Source organism: Micrasema longulum, unplaced genomic scaffold, assembly GCF_059751315.1.
Source record: "Micrasema longulum isolate JH-2025_06_02 unplaced genomic scaffold, ASM5975131v1 h1tg000275l, whole genome shotgun sequence".
NCBI classification, from domain to species: Eukaryota; Metazoa; Arthropoda; class Insecta; order Trichoptera; family Brachycentridae; genus Micrasema; species Micrasema longulum.
Window position 1 is genome coordinate 115351 of NW_028277479.1, and position 5867 is coordinate 121217.

Here is a 5867-nt window from a genome sequence, read left to right on the forward strand (position 1 = left end):
ATGAAAGATAAAGAAGAGAGAAAAATAATTTAAAGTCGAACAACAGTGTTCAAACAATGTCCACATGTGACAGATATTTCAGAAGAGTAAGATAACTTTTTTGAAGGAACTATAGAAGTCTGTTTATTTTTAGGATTAAGTTCTTTTCTCGTCTTACGGAACTTGTAAATCACGCTATTAGCCGATTTCTTAATCCTTGAAATAGTTTCTCAAATTTTTTGGCCCAGTGGGACTTATAGATTCACTTATACACCCAGCGATGGAATTAATAACTGTTAATGCACTTTTTTCAAAATGGCGGCATTTATAACGATACCGGTGACATTTTTAAATATTAAGTTTTTTGTGCTCAAGAATAAATCGTGTTTTGCAGATTTCATACCTGGTAAGTGCTTTCAGTTACTTTAATTTGTTGTGTACTGTGTTTATGACCCATTTACTGTAATGTTTATAAGTAAATTTTATATTTGTTTTTATAGTTGGAGACGCCTCGGGCCATCGCAAAAGGACTTATGTCCTATAAAATTCAGGCTTAAAAGCGCAAGTCGTTAACCACGACATCAGATCTGAGCAGTAAACCTATTAAGAGAAGAAAGATGAATGATATGTGTGTTCCAAATGATGTTCGCGTAGGAAAAAGTGGAGTAGGTACAATGGTCTGTATTTGTGAAGAAAAGAGTTGGATGTGAAATGTGCTTTTTGAAGAAAATAGAATCAATCACTCATCATGTTCGCATTGTAAATTGTATTGATATTTATTTTATTTTTATTATTTAAACGGCATTAATTGCCTTTAACATATATTGAATATAAATATGAAAAAAAAAATACATATGTAAATACGTAACAAAAAATTATATAATTGCATTTTTATAACAATAGTAACAAGTAGGTAAATACACATAAGCAACAAAAAATATGAACGAAATAAATACATAAATATGAAAAAACAAAAAAAGGAAAAACATTTTTAAATATAAAGAAAAGTTTTAGAATAATATTGCGAGAGAAAAAAAGAAATCAGAATTGTTTAATAACTATCACGTCCAGAATCAAATATATCAGCCTTGTCCTCATACTGATTGCCATATCTATGGAGCCTAGGGATAGGCGAGTGCATGTGATAGTTGGTCCTAGAACTTGCAGAACAAAAAGGACATCTGTGGCGGGTATGTCGACCAGGTACACGGAAACACACCAACTCCAGCAAATCAGGACAGTCAATTAATGAATTGATCACTTTATAAAGTAATATAAGGTCAGTTAGGATTCTTTTATCAGAAAGTCTTAAAATATTTGCTGAAGACAACAACAAACATGGGCATAATGGTGAATGTTACCTGTAAATACCCAGACTTCAATGTTTCCTTTTCAAAAATATTTTTTCTCTCCGTTGCAATAAGTTTTAATCTTGATAAATCCCCGGGGAGCAATAAAGTACGGCTTTGTCTGCAAACAATTGGATATTCTCAAAATATTGTTGATTGAACATTTATTTAATTACTGAATAAATGCATCGTATTAATTCTCTTCGTCATTCATGAATTCAGGGAGAACGGCCATTTTGCTGTGATAATAACGATTGTTTCTTTACAATAAGTGGCTTTTAATGATAATTCTTTATTTAATGAATCGTCCTTTAACACGTGCAGAATATTAATTATCTTGTACTGCAAGTATGCTGTTTCTTCTTCTTAAGTAACATAATAAAACTTCTCACAACAGATGAACAATGTTCTCGTCGTATACTTCAATCAACAGTTGTTTACGCTGAGCGTGTAAACAATAATGGAATGCGTCAACAACATGTTTGTTCACGAATGTTTTGGGTCTAAATATACTTTATTACAATAGTTATTTTAAATGCAGTAATAATGCTAAATTTCAGCCTATTTATAATAATGGGCGGAAGATCGAGAAAGTTAATAGGTTTAAATACTTGGGAGTTCACGTAACTGAACATGGAAGCATGCATAAAGAGCTCGAATATCGCCAATGAATTGCTGGAGCAACTTTTAACTTTTAACACGAAGCGTGTTTTAAAAAAAAAAAATTTTAAAGAAAAGAAATATTTACGTTCTTAAGATTTACCCAAGTATTTGATTTTGAGGGCCATTTTCAACTAGTTGTAAATAATTAACTATTAGAAAATGGAATCAAGTTGGGGTAAAGTGGGATTCGAACCACGGAACTTTGGTCCGTGAGTCCGAGACACTAGCCACAGGACCACAACCCCATCAAATTATCTAGAACTCTAATCTTTATTGGTCAAAAAAGCGATGCTGATTGTTCAACTTTTGTATAATAATACTTATAAATAGGTGCAAATTTTGGCACCATAGAATTATTGTATAATATACCAGAAGGCGCTTAGAACCAAGTTTGCATACATCGCGCTGTGTCCAAAAGTTTCCCAACAACACCACCCCCCTGCACGACATACCACCTGCGCGCATGCGTGAAGTGGCCGCGTAATGTTGCCAGACCAGTTTATGTTGTGTTTTGTTATGTTTTACCACAAACATTATTTTACTGACTGTAAAAAACAGGTACTACTTTTACTAGGCAAAACGTCAAAAAAAATAAATATTATTAATAGAAAGCCGGGTAAAAATATTGACTAACCTGGCAATACTAAAAAAAAATGTCCACCTTGTTTTATTTCACAATCTGACAGGTGGCGAAATAATCGAATTCCTTAATATTTTTGTTTGCGAATTCACTACTTACACGTGAAATGTGATCCCATCCTATTCTCATTTAATCCGAGCAGTATTTTGGCACTGAAAAACGACACAATATGGCATAATTTAATTTAAATCGGCAGTGGCGAACTAAGCAACGTCTACAGAGTAACAAATTGTAAAAACGTAAAACTACTCATTTATGACTAGTTAAGTCGGCTTACGTTCCAATGCAATTATCTCAGGTTGTCAATTTGTGGGTTGGATAGTTTCTGCATTACATTGGTCTGATTGAGCTTCCATTGTCTATGTTTTTATTTTCAATACGTTGAAAATAGTAAAGCCGTACTTTATAAAAGCGGAGGACTAAGCAAGTACAGGTCGATAAACGAGTGCTGGCGCGTTCACAAAACTCACACAAATGCACTCAAAATATACAGGGTGTGTATTTGAAAAATACAATATTTTAGTTTGACAAAATATGCGTTTTTTTTTTACGAAATCTCTGTTCGATTAAACTCAATTAGAGGGTCGTGTATGTAAAAAGCAAAATGATGGGTTAAGAGAATGCAATATATTTATTTACTTTTATAGAATAACATTTTTTTATACTATATTTTGTATTCATTATAATAAAGATAATACACTATCATTAATAAATATATGTGCTTATGAATAAAAATACAATTATTTATGTACATGATTTCGCATTTCAAAGTAATCTCCTATACGTAAATGAATGTGTACAAAAAATCATTAAATTAACTTGAATTTAACTAGCAATAATTTTATGATCGTTACCCATCTGGTTTACGTTCAGATCATTCCCATCATAATGGGCGTGGTTGCGCGAGTGGTTGATGGGATTGAGTAGTTTGTGGCTGAATGGACCGCCAGTGGACGAAAGTCCACCTATCCTACCTATCCTGTGACCTCCTAACTTTTAATGTTTGTTATTTTCCTCGTCTTTATGGACATGGGTAGCTACGACTACTATGGGAACAATTTTCCATATCCATAGCAACCAACATCAACAATTATACATTTTTTCTCTTATTTATAATTTATGCCAACTACCACATGTTTATAATTTTATCTGCCCGCATCTGCTCGTCCTATAATCATCTGCCCGCATCTGAACATTTTTACAACATCTGACCGCCGCTCCGCCTCATTCATCTTTATATTTTGCAAATAACTGGAGTGAAAGTGCCGTGTACACCAAAAAAGGAAAAAAACTACCCAGAAGCCAGGATTTGGAGATGTGATCCGGATTCCTCTCCCTGATTCCCTTTCCTGTCTACCTAAAGGTAAAATATTTGTTTACTGTTGTTCGTTTAGCCGCATACTGTTCTTTTCCACATCTGCCATCATCGCGCAAACGCACCTTTTTCTTTCCCCGCAAAAATTAACACAGATTAACGATTCAGTCAAATAATATCCACGCAAATTATAATTGCCGCCCCAGAGCGAAATATACGCATTTGGCAAACCTATTGTATGGATATTGTATTTATGTGCAAATGCGTATTTATAATAAAATAATTACAACAGAGAAGTCACCAGAGAGATGCAATTAGAAAAAAAACAATGTTATAATAATTCAAAGAAAATAGCATATTTCCATGGAAGAAAAAAACAATAACTACATCTACATGATACGTTTAAATGAGAAAGTATATGCATGTATCAGTGTTAATTTTACATTTTTTTCTAAACTCTAACTTAACCAACAAACAATTAACACAGATGACAAAAATTAAAGTTCTCATCGGTTGGTCGATGCACAGGATCGATGGCCGGTTACTGATCGGTTCGGACAAACTCAGGAGCAAAATGTGTATATTTTATAATCATATCACAAAAAAAAGTGGTTGTCTCTGCCATGCTCATAAGCGTGTCTGAGCGCGAGAGAGACTGAAAGCGTTTTTACATGCCGTTTGACATCATACTATGCGCTTATTCACAGATACTACACAAGCGCCATGTGTAAATGTATTGTTCTCGCTAGCTTTTGCTAACAGACCAGTACTTTGGCTTAGCTTCATCTTGTGGCTAAATATTTACTCTCACTAAATCATTTTCTGCACTCCTTTAAAAATATTCTTCGTTATCTCTGACGTTTCATCTACAGCTGTTTCCTATTCACATGATTCCATTAAAATTGAAGCTTAGATCATAGTTCTGATATGCAATAAATGGTTAATATACTAGCAATGAATTATGAACCAAAGCTGGAATATAACATGAACATAGATCTAAACATTGATATTATATAAAACATATATCATCATCTCGGTTTTCAAGGTTTTTAAAATACTGATATCGTTTTTCTGGGCAGACGTTAACGACAAGTGGGTAACGAATATCATTAAACTTTATACAAAGTTGAAGTATTTGAATCAAGGAAAGGAGTACAGTAATGGACTTACCTTTGAGGCGATGAGGATGTTTTCAATATTGGCCCACTAGATTATAAAGTTCACTATAAATTATTGAACAATTAAATATAAAAACATTCACAACCACGCTTGACGATTTCAAGAGCTCTTATTCAATGTTTAGTAATGTAAAAATGTTGTTTATAATGTTCCGAATTTAAATATTCTTTTTTTATAAATTTTGATGTTAGGTAGGTACCATAAGGAGGGGTCAAATGAAGGATGGGAAACAAAGGTAATCGGCCAGGAATAATATCGATGAATGTTGTTTTATACTTAACATAATTTGTCGTCATTGTATGTCATAAATTGTATTATGAAAAATAATATATTTTTTTAAATATTTTCTTTTTTTAATTTTCAATTTAATAAGAGGAAAATAATAAAACCTACTAAACCGTAAAACTGGCTTGTTAGCAGGTTTTTTTTTCATTGCAAATAAAAAAGTTAAAGAAATTATAAAAATTTAAAAAGTAATATAACATTAATAAGAACTACAGGATAGACATACGTATTTTTCGCACAAAATGTATACTTATACAAAAATTTAAATAGTAGAATGTTAACATAAAAAAAAATCAATGTAAAGCCTTGTTACATATTAGCCATCGAGTTATATTTTTCTTTAGTGTTTTGTCAACATTTCCTTTTAAGATCTGCTTAGGAATCTTGTTGAATATTTTTGAAATTTGTGAAATGAAGTGTTCTTGAACAGACTTCATGAACTCGGCAATAGTTATTC

The 5867-nt window shown here is 32.4% G+C and overlaps 1 long non-coding RNA gene across 1 annotated transcript; it reads right to left on the reverse strand.

The window, feature by feature from the left end:
• Window positions 1-1173: 1173 nt before the first annotated feature.
• LOC148282948 (uncharacterized) lies at window positions 1174-5147 on the reverse strand. Its single transcript, XR_015821982.1, has 3 exons — window positions 5117-5147; window positions 2731-2783; window positions 1174-1449 (listed from the first exon to the last, which is right to left on the reverse strand). It is a non-coding gene; the product is annotated as an uncharacterized LOC148282948 (long non-coding RNA).
• Window positions 5148-5867: the final 720 nt, after the last annotated feature.